Raw genomic sequence first — 17656 nt, forward strand, 5'->3', positions numbered from 1 at the left:
AATGTTCATGCAGTGTGCACATCATCTCACAACGGATGATGACCCTTGACGTTTTCCCCGATTGAGAAGGTTGTTTTTGTAGGTGCAGCTTCCTGCTTTTTATACTTGACACATGAGTGATGGTTGACACATCTGGTTGATGTCAAAGTGCCAAACCCGGCAGATTCGGTCGTTTTCATCCCCATTTTTATTCAGAAATGACAAAGACGTAGTACTGTTTTACCAGTTTTTACAGGAGTAATTGACCTACAGATATTAACCACAGCAGTCGAAATGTTTAACTTGTCAGGGACCGAATCTCCTTGTAACGACAAAGCAGTCAGGGCTACTTTTCTACTCTCAGTCATCAAGGAGCCACTTCGGATGGTGTCTACAATACACATGGAGCTATAATTCTTCTGTGATTGACGAGAAAGTGCTGTGAAACACTGTCATTTGCATCTTGTGCCCGCTGCACCTCTTCCTCCCTCCCCCCTCAGACCAGAACAAAGCGACAGTACAAAGCCTACCGAGTGAGCGAAAAGCACCCGATTCATGGCCGGTAATAACAGTAATGGCTGAACAACACAAAACAGGGGAAACTGGATTAAAATTTGCTTGTTTAAGGTTTTCCTAGAACACATCCATACTATTTTGGATACATTCGCAAACGTCTTTTTAGACCCCCCCCCCCTCCTTCCTCTCAACAAAAAGGTCATGACATTTTCAGTGAGTAATTCCTCTCCGTCTGTCTTGCACATTTCCCATCATTACAGCCTCCTTTCTCCAGATTGTTTGTACTCATCTGAGTAATGTGGGCCACACCATTACTTGTCATTCATTTCCAGCTTTTCTTAATTGCCGGGTGAATTTGCCAACAAGGTCTGACTGTGCAAAATGAGAAGGGCATGTTTGATAATTACAGCAATTTACCAGCTAAAAGTCCTTTTATACTCCACAAAGATCATTTAAGACACAAGTGCTGTCAGGGCAACTTGCCTGGCTGTTTGAGTTTTCACTGCAAACAAAAGAGGAGATTAAAGCTGTGAGTGAGGATTTTATCTTTTTGGCTGTTTTAGTTCTGCTCTTTGTATTGACTAGTTTGATCTCTGACTATATTGATTTCCTGTAACATTATGTTCTTGTTATATTATATTATGTTTTTATTACTATTATGTCTTTCTTGTGTGATCACACATGCAAGGTTCTGTGTGCGCGCACGTATGTTTTAAAAGCCTTTGTATTGCTGTATTTCGTGATAGGTTCAAATTTTCCACCTAAATCAAATAAAAATTACCACAGACTTGTACGACATGGCAGATGTACTTCCAATCTATATTCTTACCACTGGACAGAATCCCTTGGGCTCTTCATTTTGTTTCCAGCCATTCATTTCGTCAACTGCCCAGTTCATCCTAAATGTCTGGATGTGAGCAATGCGGCTCTGAGGTGAGCTTTGTGCTGGAGGAAAAGCAACAGAGCAGTCCAGGCAACCGTGTCAAAAGCACAGCAACGGGACTCTGGATGTCTTTTCTTCAGAATTAGGGCTCAGGTAAATCCCACTCAGCCTCAGTGTGGTTAATGTCTGGACTGTTTGACACAACTGTGACACTGAAGAAAACCCAATTAATCCATTACAACACACTCCACCAAGACACAAAAAGGCAAACAACACTTCGTTTGTGAGGTTTTCTGATCTGCCACCTATTTGGTTTGGTTAGTCGGAACAAAATACACACAAAAGGTAAAAAAAACAACAACCCTAAAACAACCTAGGGCTGCAGATACATGGATAAAGTGCAGGTGACGCGTGAGCTGAGCTATCACGATGCCGGTTCAGACAGCTGCACTGATCAAAACTGAAGTGTGTCTGTTCTGTCAGATGCGTGTGGAAAGGATAAATGAGAAATGAATCTATTGTAGACGGCTTGCAGGGGATCAGGATGTACTGTCACAGTGGATGACGGTGCCATTACATCCTTACTGACAATTGTGAAGTTTGGCAATACCTACAGTCGCTCAATGGACACCCCCTTCACCTAATTTAACACTGAGGTGAAAACGGTTGCTCCGCCACCTTTGGACAAACACAGTTGATCGCGTTCCCCATTGGGGAGCCAGTAGGGGTTTTCATCCTGAACTTATGAATAGCATTTAGGGTTCTGGACTCGAAGAAAAGGTGTGTGTGTCCAGTCTGATGCCCCAACCAGCAGGATGTCATCAAAAAATAAAAAAAATGACGACACAAAAATGTCAAACAACAGCGTTTGTCATTTGTTTTGGTCAAACTACTCTTACCAAGGTCAAGAATAACAAAGGCTGTTGTTTGTCTTGTGAGGACAGTTTTGTCTCGGACCAACATTGCAGATACTGCATCACCTTCTCTCGTTTTTGATGAGTGTTTTTCCCAAAATGTCAGCTGTTACTTTAAGTCTTTGAGACTTGCAGTGTAAATAAGAACAGCTATAGAAGACTTAAAGGTCAAATATCAGGTCAGATGTGTATGTCCCATTGAGAATATGGCCATTTTTCCCCAGTCGGTCAGTCAGTCAGACAGTCGTGGAGACAGAGGTTGATGAAAAATGAGCCATAACAGAAGGGTTCGACTCTGGCTCTGTAATTACTCTACAAATCTCTGATTTCCCCTCCTTCATCTCCAGACTATTTATAGCCGCTGCATTCCTCTCAGAGAATAAAATGATCTCTTTGAGACAGTACAATGCCAGAAATAACAGGTTTGGACAAACATTTGCTGAGGCGTGGTGGGCCTGGCTGACCATTACTGAGTTCCACTGTGGTTGCAGTCTACTGTTTTTCCCCCTCATCCATTTATTCATCTGTTATTCTAAATGGCAGTGGGTTTTACGGGGGAGGTGTGGGGGGTGGTGGCGAGTAAGATGTGATGGTTCAACAAAATAGCTTGTATGAACTGAGATGAAATCACTTTGTAGTAGGGCAAAGCACGGCAAGGCCAGCTGTTTTGTTTTGTTTTTTTTTGCATGTGAGAGAGTGGGAAAAAGAGAATACATAAATTCATAAACACACACCTTCATGTCTGGGAATATTCAGGTGGCCTACAGGAGTCAAACCTCCCTCTTTGTGCTTCATTCTGTTTACGTTACAATCTTAGGGCTTCACTCGCACACATGATCAACTAATACTAATGTGGCTTTGAGTGTGAATATGTGTATATGCAATCATTTGTGTGTATCTTTTTCTCAGTGTGTTTAAGATATGACGGAAGGAAGGCTTCTCTATGGATTGTGCTTCTTCTCAGCTTTGAAGATCATATGTAGCCTGCGAAGCATCCATTCTCTAAATTCAGCTTATTGCCACCAGAATTCATTCTATGCTGCACTGGGAAAAGGAGTGCAGATCCTTTTACCCTTGCACTATGGACCGGATGATCTACTTAATTTAAGGTATGTTACGTTTTTGAGCAATATGATCAAACTTTTTGGCAGTATTATATGGAAACTTCAGAGGAGTTTTGGCTATCGAGATCTTATTTTGAAAATATTTTCAGTCATCCTGTATTTATGGATCGATGGAATAATCAAACTGACTCATCAAAATCAAATTGTAGATTTAAAACCTTCATCAGTGTTCTGTGATGATTTAAATTATACTTACGTTCTTCCAATGTATCAGGAGTTAAGATAATTTTCTCAACAGGTGTCTTCAGTGTTTACTGGAAGTTTGCTTATCTTGCTGCATAGCTATGAACTGACACGCATAGTGAGGACTAACTGTTCCATGTGACGCCACAGCGTAGGAGATGGTTAGCGTAGCTTGGCATAAAAACTGAAAGCAGAGGGAAATAGCTAGCCTGTTTCCATTCAAATGTATCAAAATGGGCCAACCAGCACCTCTAATACTCTTTAATGAACAGATTATATCTTGTGTGTTGTATAACTATAGCGAGCTTCAGCGGTGCTGGTAGGTGGAAAGAAAGCAAATAAGTATATAAATCATTATTATTATCATCATTATTTATTAAGCAGCATTTTGACTGATTAAAACTAGATTTGAATTAGAAATCTGACTACGCAATATAATTATAGTAAAGTGTGCTAACCTATAATTATACCTACCTATGCCATACAGACAGTGATATCTGGTATTTGAACAGAAAGCCTGAAACTGGCCCTACATACTGTAACTCATGTCAGTGTAGATACAGTGCTCATAGAAAGAGCAACCAAAGGCTGAGTTCACTTAAATATACGAGTTTAGCGAAATCAGTCCAGTACTCTCCACTCAGTTACTGTATTTGCTTCCCTTAACGACACATTCTCTGACCCCTTATCGTTTTGTGCCGGTATGTATGGCAGTCTGATATGTTCCCAGTGCCAGACAGATGGCAGTGTAACACGGCTGAGATACCATGCCTTTCGAGGGGTTCATGCCTCTGTGGAGAAAGGTTAAAAGACTGCACTGCAGGCCAGTATGTGGTTTTATTTAACAGGGGAAAGAGAGTGAAGACAGCGGTGATGATATATAAGGCCATTTTTTCATAGCGAACATTTTGACCTGTCATCAACAAAAGCACAAGTTTTGCTAATAACATTAACGAGTCAGCATGCACAGTACCAGGACCCTGAAACCGAAGAAGTTAAACGAACTTCAGCCCCCGATGATTTTATTATTTACACCTGTGCTTTTCCTACTCTGACATGTCAAAGTGTCTACCATGAAAAAGGCCCATCAGGATGAAAAATCAGGGAAAATATGGTCTGAATCTTTCTCTAAAGTTCATTGTAGCTTCCTCTGAGACCTACAGCACAGCGCACAGCTTTATTTAGCATTTTAAGCTAAATGATGATAACAATGCTAGAATGCCATCGCCTCAACTGTCATTTCACTGGTCAAACTTTCACTGGTTTTACAGTCTCTGTCCAAGCTACATCTAAAAACATGAAACCATTACATACAAATTACTCAGTTTTTTTCAGGCCTCTAGACCGATATCCAACGTTAAAATATATTGTGCATGATACAGATTATAGGCATTCTCATAGACAGCTAGACTTTCATTGGTTACGCCCATAAAAAAAACATGTGTCAGTCACATTGTACCATATCAACATAACTACAGTATATTGTCCCATCTCTGGCTTTCTCCAGCGGTTGTTTGTTCTTTTGTGAAAATGCCTCACCACAATGGCGTTGCATTCCACAGCAACACCCGATGATTTCTCTAAATGTAGACATATTATTTAGGGTTTTATATGCTGGGGCCCTGGCTATAGTTAGTGGGTGTGCACACACTGACCTATAATAAAGTAAACACACTTAAATGGTCTCTGGCCAGTGAACTAAAAGTAAAGCCAACTTGCCTTGCTGTTTGATTTTATATTTTATAGTTGCTTTATTGAACATAGCAGGTAAAAAAATTGTAATGTGTGTGACCTCTGGTACGCTTCTGGATTATGTAATCGGGGAGCGTGACATGTAATGGTTATTTTCAAGGGGTGTGATTTCTGGTCGTTCCTTCCTAAGGGACCAGAATGTTCTGTCAAACTAATGTTACTCCATTGACAAGCAGACTTTATTTTATCCACAATCTGATAATGACTGTCACCCCACGTGGCAGAGGGAAGAATTGCTGTACTTCTGATTGAGAGTTTAAAGAGGGTGCAGGGTAAGGCCATTTTCAGACCGACATTAGCGGTGTGTGAAAAAATGCAGCCCCCCTCACTCATTTCATTCAGACCACTGCTGATGCAGCAGGGGTGCTGACACAGAGAGAGACCTGGCAACGAAAAAAAAACAAAAAACGCAGGCTCTGATGTTAAAATGAGGCTTTAAGTTGCTCTTTACAGAGTAACTGAAACTAGGTTGAAAAGCAGTGTTTCGCTGCCTGCTCTGGTTGAAAAGTTTCAAATGTGTTACACGTCTGACCTCCTCTAGCATCACTGATGGATGTGGCTGAGCGGGGGCACTGGTCTGCTCTGTGACGTCACATCGTGCTGACCCACCCTCAAATACACTTTTACACCGCTGCAGCAAGGTGAGAAGTTAAACCACCAGAGGTCAGCAAAAACAAGATTAAGCTACTTTTAAATCTATGCATGAATTGCACAATTCAATAATAAACATATAAAATACGACTTAAATGTAATCTGAACATCCTGCTAGTGATAATGATACATGATGTGATTATGAATCCACAATGATGGACCATAGTTTTGGATTGTTTCAAACAAAACCTTTAACAAACACCTTTTATGATTAGTTATGTGTTTTAGATCTGTTTTCCATAAATGTGTTTTTTTTTTTAACATGTCCATGTCTGTAAATTATTTCATTACAATGAGCACTTTTCATAAATGTTAAATGTACTAAAAGTCAAGGTGGCTTCACTTCCCTTCATAAACCGTCCATGGCTCAAATCAGGTCTAAACGTCATTTTGGGATCAAATCAGAGAATTGCCAATTGTAGCTGTACTTATTTACTAGTTTGTGCTCCATGTGACATTTTGAATAAAACATCATTCATGGGGGAGATTGACAAAGACCGAGGGGATGACAAGTTGAGTCATTCTGCTATCGTTTCGGATGCGGGATCATGAATTATTTGGCAGGAAGATAACACTAATTTTGCATTAGATTCACAGCCCAGTGCACCTGCAGAGTTTCACCCCCAACACACATACACACATGCCCATTTGTTGCCCTGCCCCTCCTGACACCCTGTTGTTTGTGTATAGTGAATGTAGGTCAGAAATTTGTGTATGTGTGTGTTTGTCTGTCTCTCTCTGCATGTGTGTATTAATGTGTCTGTGTATATGGCAGCAATGGACGCACAGTGTGCTATGGAGGTCTCCTGACACAACCACAAATATGTAGCTACATGCACACACACGCGCACACACGTATTCCAGCGGTAGGTCAGTTTAATATTTCATTTGGCTGATGGACGGCGTCTGCTGCTCTGTGAGCCAAACATCATTACAACACACTAAGTGACTTAACTCTAATTAGAGCTGAAAATCACATTAAAGCTGCTCTGTGATACAGGAAGTCGCTCACCTTTTCCCATCGTGGTTGATTTTGAGGCCCTTGCAGCTACACTATCAAACCTGCAACTATAATAGGTTAAAAATAATTACAAATCAAGAGTCAGAAAGTCACAGTGAACAGATTGCAAATGACAAAACAATTAGCACAGTAGAAGTTATAGGTAGTCCTGGGCAAATCAAATATGGAAATGACCTTATTTCATCTTGGTGACAATTATTACTTACTGTGTGTCTGTAATTTTTTCAAATTTTTTTTCCTATACATTACTAATTATTATCTGGACTCTAATGCACACAATTCACGTATTTGTACTTGACAAAATGTTTTTCTTTTTATTAAAATTGCACTATTGCTGTGCTATTCGTGTTAATTCCAAGCAACAACATCGCTAATGATCACGAATGATTATTAATCCGTTTTTGTTGTATTATGTGACTGGATTTTCTTTATTATTTGACACTAATGCAGCACAGAAACAAAACAAAACCACTGCACTTTTGTCAGTGATCGAGTGCATCCTGTGTGTGTGAATGTGTGTGTTTATGTGTATAATTTATGAATGATGAGGGAGTAAACAGCCTCGCTTTGGTAACATGCTTTTGCACTTTGAATGCATGTGTGTTTGTGTGTAAGTGTATACAGTTCTAGTGTGGATGAATTAACAGCCTGTTTATATGTATTCTGTTTCTTTGTTTCCTTTTTTCTTTACCTCTTTCTTTTTCTTTTGTCGGTCTGTGGCTGGTATTAGAGGAAAGCTCATAAAAACTTACAATATGTTGACTTTGGACATAATATGTGGTTGTGTAGTGGTTGGGAGCTATCATTCGGGTTTAACATCTGCAACGTCTGCTCTAATCACACCCCATTATCCACGTGAACATTGTGGACATTCACACAAAGTCCAAAGTGCTGACCAACCAAAGCCTCTCACCTCGTAATGTGTCGTCACATCACAACAAGGACTATTACAACAAACAATAACTACCATTTCACTGCTCATCATGCAACGTCAGCCGTTATTTTAACAAACGGAAACAATGGAAAGTGCCTGTGGCATCCCACAGGCGTGCAGTATGCACTGATAAGTATTTAAGGGAAAGATATCATTCAGAAGGAGGTGGAATCAGCGGTGAAGAAGGGAAAGGTAAAAGATGAAACACCGCTGGGACAAGATACAAGAAAAATCAAGGGCCACAGATTCTTCAGCATAGAAAACCACAAAACTGGATGTGACTTTGTGGCAATGACTGGCAAGTTTTTCTGAAGACAATAGAAATCCAAAGAAAAACCTCCAGCCCAAGCCTCACAGGTTTATGGAAAGTCTCAGGTCAGAGGTTTGTAACCTCCAGTCATGGAAATCTATTCTTTATTTCCATGTGTCTAAGATTTCCTTCTCATTAAAGGATTGTGGTAAAGGGCTCCAGTAAACAAATGAATTTGAAATTTAATTGAGAAGAGGTGTTTTCCTCTTTTTAAACTTGCAATAGTAGCTACCACACAAACTTTCTCCATCTGGATAAAACCATCTTGGGTCGCTACTTTAAACTTGCATGTTGGAAGCATGAACTTTTAAAACCGCCTCCTCCACCCTCCATTCATTCCCCCGCACAGCACCATGCTTCACCCATGGCGGGAGTCAGAGATGTCCTTGTTTTCTCCTCCCTCCATCCCTTCATCCCTCACTGTGTTTATGCTGAACAGATGCCAGCGCTGGGTAAAGTCCTCTCCAGAGGGGCTGCCAGCAGCATATTGGTTTATAATTAATGAAATTAGGGCCCGCTGTCTGCCGAGGAGGCTTCGGTCCCAGTGTAGGATAGACTGCTGCCTGCCAGGAAGACAGACGACTGGAGAGATCGAAGAGGACAGACAGAGACAGACAGATGTAGCTGGATCATCATCGATCCACTGTAAGGCCATGGTGGTTCACTGAACACATTCAGGATCTTCATCTTCATTGTCAGTTTTTAATAACAACATTTTGGATGTTATATTTTTCATCTATTGAGAGCGAGACCTCAAAACATACCTCCAGAAAACTGTCGGTGTATGGAAACAATATGAAAGCGCTCGGAGCGGTGGGGACAGGGCTTAAACTTGTGTTTATAAAGGATGTCAAATCATATTTAAAGTTGGATACAAAGTCAGAGAAAACATGCACTCGCAGGTGAACAAATATGGTTTCGCACTCAAAGGCACCAACCGAGCTAATGAAGCATATTCTTAAAATGAAATTGTTTTAACCTGAGTAAAGATGAAGAAGTGTGTCTTTAACATCAAAGCCATGTATGACCCGACATGTATCCGATCCAATAGGCTTTGACTAGCCAGAGAGTCAGACATGGAGGAGGCTACTGTAGCTTATTAGCCGTGTGTCATCATCCAGTTGTATTTAATCCTCCTCTAATAGAGTATTGAATGCTTAGCACAGAGTGGTCATATGGTTTGCAGACAGTTATGAGACAGGAAAAGATGGTACAAATACATCCTCTGAATAAACTGGGCTAACAAGCTGGCTGTAACTGACTGTTAGCAGGCTTGCTTACTTGGAAGGCTCAACCCCCCACCCAGGATCTTTTTACTGAATGACCAGTTGTACAATCCTGGGAACAAAATGTGTGTGTGTGTGTGTGTGTGTGGGGGGATCAAGTAGGCCTGACACTTGTAACTGGTTATCTGAGAGTGGGAAAGACAACCAGCTAACCACGTCAATGCAAGAGACTCATTTCCACACTTTAAGATGTTGCCCATCCAAATAAGAAAAAAAAAATCAGTTTATTAATGGAAACATCTCTATTAATGCTTTCTGGAAATCACCAAAAACACATCACTTTTTTTCCTTTAGCCCTTAAAAATTAGTAGCAGCATAACTAGTACTTGTAACAAAGGAACATACAAATACCCCATGGACTGCTAAATCAAATTAAATTGTCATGCTACACAAATACAAATGCATATTAAATATTAATTCTTGAATTAATAATTTGGTACATTTTGAATTAAATATTTAATGTTTTACACAGATTACTTGACATTTATCAGCTGAACTCTTTGGCTAGATGCTACTGTAAAAATGATGGCCCCAGTCACCAGTCTGAACAGAGAAGAGAAGATGTGAAGGAAAATTAATAAGAATGCTAATAAAAAAGTGTAGTCACAGCACAGCCCTAGGCCTCTTACACAGCAGGCATTTTGACTTGTCAAAGTAGGAAAAGTAGGTGTTACTAATGTTATTAACGATGGTTTTGTTTTATTCAAGAGTCCCAGTAAGACACCAGGACCCTGAAACTGAAGCAGCTAAAAGGAACTCAAGCATCATTAATTTTATTATTTAAACCTGGGCTTTTCCCACTGTGACATGTCAAAATGTCCTCTGTGAAAAAGGCTTATTGTGTTTGTTCTCCAGAAATAAAGATACAGAGGTGTGTGTGTGTGTGTGTGTGTTTGTGTGCGTGTGTGTGTGTGTGTGTAACTGTGCGTGTGTTTCAATATATCTGAAAGAATAACGCACGAGCGAAGCCAGTCTTTGACCACAGATAATGCCGCGTGCACACACACACACACACACACACACACACACACACACACACACACACACACACACACACACACACACACGCACACTATGCCTGCCCACTAACCTTATTTTAGTCACTTGCGAGTTCTCCTCCCCCAGTTAATCCAGTTAGAGCTGCCCAATCCAGCAGCAACTGTTAATGCTCTCCTGCTGTGTCCTGATGCAGCCGAACCTTCCATCTACCTTAATGTGACATGATACTGCGGCAACGTTATATTACTCAAAGCTGCTTTTAGCTCTACAAAGTTTCCATTCAAACTTGTTGTGAATATCCTTGGTGAATGAGGCTGAATGTTTTTGTTGACCTCTGGACATTTCCTGTGCCATGATCAAAGTGGATCACGGTTGACTGAAAATTGCATGATGGATTTAGTATCAAAAAACAAAACAAAACAATGTAAAGGTTCAGGTAGTTGACAACAGGGGACAGGACTCAATTGTAGACACTCAGACAGAGCAGGCTGAGATAAAGGTAATTTACCAGAATCTATGATCAATAAACAGACTTATGGTTCAGCAACTAGATGATCTGGCAACCAGGAACTGGCTGGTATTTATACACTGTGGTTAAATAAGGGAACAAGTTACAGGTGTGGCTCAACAAAGGAATAAGGGACCAGTGTGCAGAGTGCAGCAGGGTGAGGTGATTGACAGGCAACTCAAGAGGATCGACCGGTGGACAGATGAGAAATGGCAGAGCCTAGAGGGGAATAGAGGAAAGGAAAGACAGGAAAGTTAACATGTTAGCACGAATGCAAGAGCTTTATTTGATAAACAGCCCTTTGATTAGACAGTTGTATAGTGATTGTATATATGCTTCACCAGCTCTCTCTTTCCTATAGTTAAGTGCAGACCTGACTTACAGGCATCATTTTGATAATGCATCTTGTTTGTCTCAAAACTTCACTGTTATGACATTTGTGCTTGATCACATTGTAAACAGGCAGTGTGGCTGGCTGGCAATGCTGAACCACTAATTGTTGTAATTGTTAGCAGTTGTCTGGGCTGCAAATATGGGCTGCCTGGTCTGACGATTGTGTGTGTATGTATTTGTGCTTATGAACATGTAATATACACCTACACTACATGTGCATGCACATGTGTATCCGTGTGTGTTTACTGATGTGTGTGTGAGTGTGTGTGTGTGTGTGTGTGTGTGAGACAACTCTAAAGACTTCCTTTCTATGTTTATATCCCAGTTAAGCTTCAAACTCTCATGATTAGATAGAGGAGAGGGAGGAAGGAGGAGAGGAAGGAAGAAGGAAATAATGAAGGAAGCATGGGGGAAGAAAATAGTAAGGAGAGAAGAAGGAAGGAAAAGTAGTAGATGGCAGAAGGGACTTGACTCTCTGTCACCACAACAGCCAGTCATATTGCAAAAACTTCATTACCACAATAAGGTTGTATCACATTTCACTCAAGAATCAGATATTTCAAACAAACAAAAGCCAAAAATATCTGCATGGAAAATGAAAAAAAAGAAAATGAGAAAATTTTTCTTTTTGTAATTTGGGTGAACTGAACCTTTAAGCTCAGTTTCTTATCCATTTTATTCTCAAATTTATCATTTAATTATTTACCCTCAGTTTCTTTTGTTTAATTAATGGTTTCGGAAGAATTTTCCATTGCTTGACAAAAGTACCTAGAGAGTGGAAACAACTGTGATTGGCTGGTATGCAAACAACTTGCACCCTTCACTGAGGAAAGGTTAAAAAATAGTGACTCAAAGTAAACTTGAATCCAAACACAGCCTGTTCTGCCTTGTGCGAAGGAGACGGAGCACGAGTCAACAAGCAGTAAAGCGTGCTGAGCTGTGGGCCTGTGGCGGCACCGTGGAGGAACAGCCGGTGTTAATCCAACCCAGTAACGGTTCAGCAGGCTGCAGTGAGAACCAGTGGAGGAGGGAAGGAGCGTGAAATTCCCGACACCTGGTGGCTCTCTCTGCACAAGAGTCTGCAGCTGGTGTCAAGAGCCCACAGCCACCGGGCCAGCTGTGCTTCCTCCATGGCTCCACTGGCTTACAGTGAGGTTACATGGACTGATATTAGCCTGCTTCAATGGTTAAAGAATTCAGCTGCAGTCCAGACATTGTTATCCACCTTCTGCATTTTGTTTGATTGCACGTTGTAGAAATGATCTGCGCAATGCTTAGTTTTCGGTGGAGTCTTTAAGTGTCCCATTCCTGCTTGTCTTTATTTCAAAATTGTTTTTTAACTCTGGCAAAATAAAGCTATCAAGGAAACATATAATTCTTGTAACTTGGAAGAATTTGTTGCTGCGCTAAATGGTTAAGTTTACCATTTATTTTTGCCAATTAGCAGTTTAAAGCAAAAGCAAGGTCAGGGTTAAATTTATCGTCACTCTCTCCATATTAAGTAAGAAAATGTGTACAAAAGAAAGTAAGTAATGAAATAAAAATAACATGAAATATTGATGATAAAATCCCAGGTCTGCAGGTTACATAAAGTGTAATGAGTCTTGATCATGTGCAGCTACATGTGAATCAGTTCATTATGTACAGTAAAATTCAAATGAATATAAAACCAAATTAAAAATGTTTAGTAAAAAAAATGATAAAAACAGAAGCAAGAATGATCCTATAGCATCAAACATGAATCGTTTCCATTGTGGAAAGTTTTTGTGTCCCGAAACCTAACACTGCTTTGCCACTACGAAAATTATAACGTTCGGGGATCTATGCTAAATATGTTTATGTTTTGAACGTATAACCATTATAATCAAACCTATACATAGCAAAGCGTGGTTCTAGCCTGTAAATTAGCTAACATCCCTGTAAAATGCAAGAAGATTTAGTGGACGCGACAGAGAATAAATTGGTCTGGAAGTTCAGAAAAGATCTGAGCTTGCTTAATTTAGGATTTAACAAACCAATTTTGTTATTTAAAGCGTATTTAATAAACTTTTCAATCAAATAGATTCATAAATTCAAGTTACAATTATAAAAAAACAGACAGTTGATAAAATAGCGTAATAATGTAAAAGAGTAAAATATATTACTTGTACGCTCCATTAGTTTAAAAATATGAAAAGTTGTTACTTAATTGGACTTCTTTATATATTATGGTTTTATCACAGCCTGTGAGTTGTTGATTTTTTATTTTTTTTCTTTTGAAAGTCACCAAAGTTGGAATTGGTGGATATGGTGTGAAATCCAGGGTGGTGAAGCGCACTCGCTGTGAAATGATACAATTATTTACAGAACGTGAATTAAGCCACTGCTACCTTACGTAACCACAGAATACCTAAATAGCTCATTTACTCTTACTTTTGCTATAGTCAGTAGGCCAGTGCTGTGGTCAAAGCTCAGGGACGGATTAAGAAGCATGTTGCTGCCGTACATAGTGATTGTCAAGATTCTCTCGAGTCAGTTGTTTTAAAGGTATCGGCATTAAGCAACCATGAGCTACTGGTCATACCAGACCAAGTAAGGCCATGGCTTTAAAACTTGAGTGCAGTGTTTTACCACTTGAAAGTTCAAGTTTTCATTTGTAAGAGGAAGAATCTGTTATTTCTTATTGCAAAAGTTACAAAGTCTGGCTTTAAAGAAAACCAACTCAGACTCCTGTAAGGAGACAGGACATAAATCCTGACTTCCACACACTCGCTTCCTTTTCATTGCTCTATAAGAACTTCACACTAGTGGCTGCCTATATTGGTCACGAGCAGACACCACAAGAAGCTGAAAAAAGGTTCCTCCGCAGGGTGTCTCCCCAGCTACTTATTCTACAATGGACCCTACCCTTGTCTTCTTATATCTGCCTCTAACCTCACCAAGATTGTGTGCTGAGTGCTGGGTTACCAAGAAGCCTTTTCACCCAAAATGAGTACCACATTCACCACATTCTTTTTTGTTCTGGGAGATGAAACTTTAAGTGAATGAACCATCAGCATTTAAAAATCTATGTTAGGCACACATTATAAAACAACATGGGGGCTGAAGATACTGCCCTGTGGGACTCCATGTGTTATAGGTTTCATTCTGTAAATACCTTTGATCTTCAACTCTCTTACATCTATGGGTTAAATTCGAAATAACCCATTTCAGTCCCGATGAACATAAACCCATTGCTGACGGCGTCTTAATTAGCAGACTGTGGTCGACAGTATCACATGCTTTTTGTAGTTTAATTAGAATGATTCCACATGATTTTCCAGCATCAGTCTCACCCTTTATATACAGTACAGTCTGTTAGGTACAAGAAAAGAGTCCGTTAAATATGATTTCCAGAGAAGTTAAAGATAAAATGAGTTTCTCTCCATGATATTGACCTTAAAAAAGGTTCATCAGTTGTAGAGAGACAACTATTATGAACCCCATGCATCAATGAGCAACCCAAAAATTATTTACCCATTTTTAAGGCTGTTCCTAAACAAAGACTGAGCTCTCTAATTTAGCTTTAAATTTATTTGATGGCAGGTTTTTTATATTTACAACAAATATAGCTTTTTACTACTTGAAATAAATAGAACATTAAATTATCAAATACCAGACTTTAAGAAGTTAAGGCACTATTAGTATTTAATTGTTTTTCATTTTCCTCTTAAAGGGATTTGCTTTGAATGTCTTTTTGTGAGTGTAAAAATGTTACTGGCTCATTGTAACGGTATTTAGAGGCGCACATGAAAACCCGCTGGTCCGCCACTAATGCAGCAGGGCCGCCATAATTAAATGTTTGTTTTTGAAGGAGATGTGATGTGGTTGTTTTCTGACTCGTTTCATCTTTGGTTGTTTGAGGGGTGTTTTCACCATCTGTGTGTGTGTGCGTGCGTGTGTGTGTGTGTGTGTGTGTGTGTGTGTGTGTGTGTGTGTGTGTGTGTGTTTGTGTCATGGAGCAAAAGTTGTGATGTTTATTGTTACCATGTGTAGCTGGTCATAATATGTGACACCTCTAATACCTACAAGCGCAATACAGCACAAATATATTTATTGAACTGAAAAGAAATGACTCACTAATTTCATAGCCGAGATGTGGGAATGATGTTAATTGCTGAACACAGGTTTACAAAGGATCAACTTTAAGTTTTACAATGGATAATTCAAGCAATTAGACAAACAGATGGGCTGTCTGTTCAACCTAAACCATTTCATGGTATGTAAGTGAATGTGGAACCGGAAAGTAGCTCTTTAAATTCAACAAATGCCTAAAACAGGTAAGATTTTAACTTACGTCACTTTGGACAATTATTTTAAAATTCACCTTGATTTACACTTCTAAATCAGTGGTTTAGAAAATGTGGGTGTAAATATACCTGTATGATGTTGCCTTGTGTGTTGTACTCTGCAGTCTGTTGTAAAGCTGGTGAGTTAAATGATTTTGTAACTGTGGGAATGTTGGCTGAAAAAACAACCCAGATTTGAAAAAGCATAATTCTCCATTAAGTATGTAGAAAGTGCAGGCACCAAAAACACACTTTCACACTCACTCTCACTCACACACACACACACACACACACACACAGACACACACAGATATAATTGTGAAAAGCTAAAAATGCTTAGGTTTGCCCTTTCCGTTACACACACACACACACACACACACACACACACACACACACACACACACACACACACACACACACACACACACACACACATAACTTTGCCCAATGAGGCTTCAATGCCTATTTGTTGCATACGCGCAATGTGATGCATAAACACACACAGAAGTCTACAAAACATCACACACAGACACACACAGTGCCACGTGCTGGCTTCACTGATTACCGTGTGTTGTGTTCAATGTTGTGTAAAGTGCTGCCGCTGCGAGTATTAGCCTGTTTATCAGAGTGTGTATTAACGTGCTGCAGCGCAGAGGCTGGGGTGGGGGGGCACAGTGAGTGTGTGTGAATGAGCGTGCTAGCAGGGGATCACAGGTGTGTATGCGAGCTCCACAGAGAGCCCCCCCCCCCCTCCATAACCCCTACGCCCCTTCCCCGAGCATCCTGGGTAATATCAGCCCACGGAGCACCTGCGTCCCTATCGCAACACACACACACACACACACACACACACACACGCACACACACGCACGCACGCACACATACACACCTCTAATGGCCCTGTATCACCCTGCCATACAGCTCTAATAGCCAGCTGTGTGAGCAGAAATCCAGTGGACCATACCAACACTCACTGATGCAGTTGTAATATTAGATGCGAGTTAACTATGATCTCCAATTAGTTTTCACCACACTTCAAACACCCGAGGAACACAGAGAAAACTAACACACACACACGCACACACACACACACACACACACACACACGCACACACGCACACACACGCACACAAACACACACTAAACAGTACATTTTATGCTTTAGCTGTGATTTTTGAAACACAGGATTATGTGCATTTATATTTTCAAGGTGTTTCAGGGTTCCCACCGGCATCCTGGTATAAAATTCAATGAAAAGGTCTGCAAAAACAACACCATCGGCGCAGTTATTTATGGCTGTTCTGTAAAGCCTGCTACCACAGGCATTTCACACATCAGCACAATGACGTGCTGGACCTTCGGTGTGGATGCTCACCCAGAGTTGTTTCTCAACCTTTTAAGCAGACAATCAGCAATCAGCAAGTGTCCACTTAAAGCCAAGCATTTAACAGAGGAGAGGTTGGCAGATGGAGATATGAAAAAGAAGAAGCACACTTTGTTGCGTTTCACAAATGGCAGATGTTAAAATGTAATTATTAAAATTGTTATCAGGTGCCCTGGCGAGAGAAGAAGACGTGAAACTGCACACAGTTAGCAGCAATCGTAAATTAATCTGTTTCTAATGACTCCCAGAGCAAAGATGAGAAATCTAAACAGATCTCTGCAAACTTAGCAGCAGATACCATTATATAGTTTATCACTGATAAGAGGTAGTTTGATCACAAATTCATTATACAATCAATCATCCTACACCGGGTGTCTACTAGGAGCCCTGAACTAGAATCAATTGTATTTATCTGTTCCAATCAGATCAATTTTATCGTGACCTTTCGGTAAACAGAGAGCGTATATATTTTTTACTTCAAGCTGACCAATGACCGCATCGAGCATCCCCTT

This window comes from Xiphias gladius, chromosome 13 (genome assembly GCF_016859285.1).
Source record: "Xiphias gladius isolate SHS-SW01 ecotype Sanya breed wild chromosome 13, ASM1685928v1, whole genome shotgun sequence".
NCBI lineage: Eukaryota > Metazoa > Chordata > Actinopteri > Istiophoriformes > Xiphiidae > Xiphias > Xiphias gladius.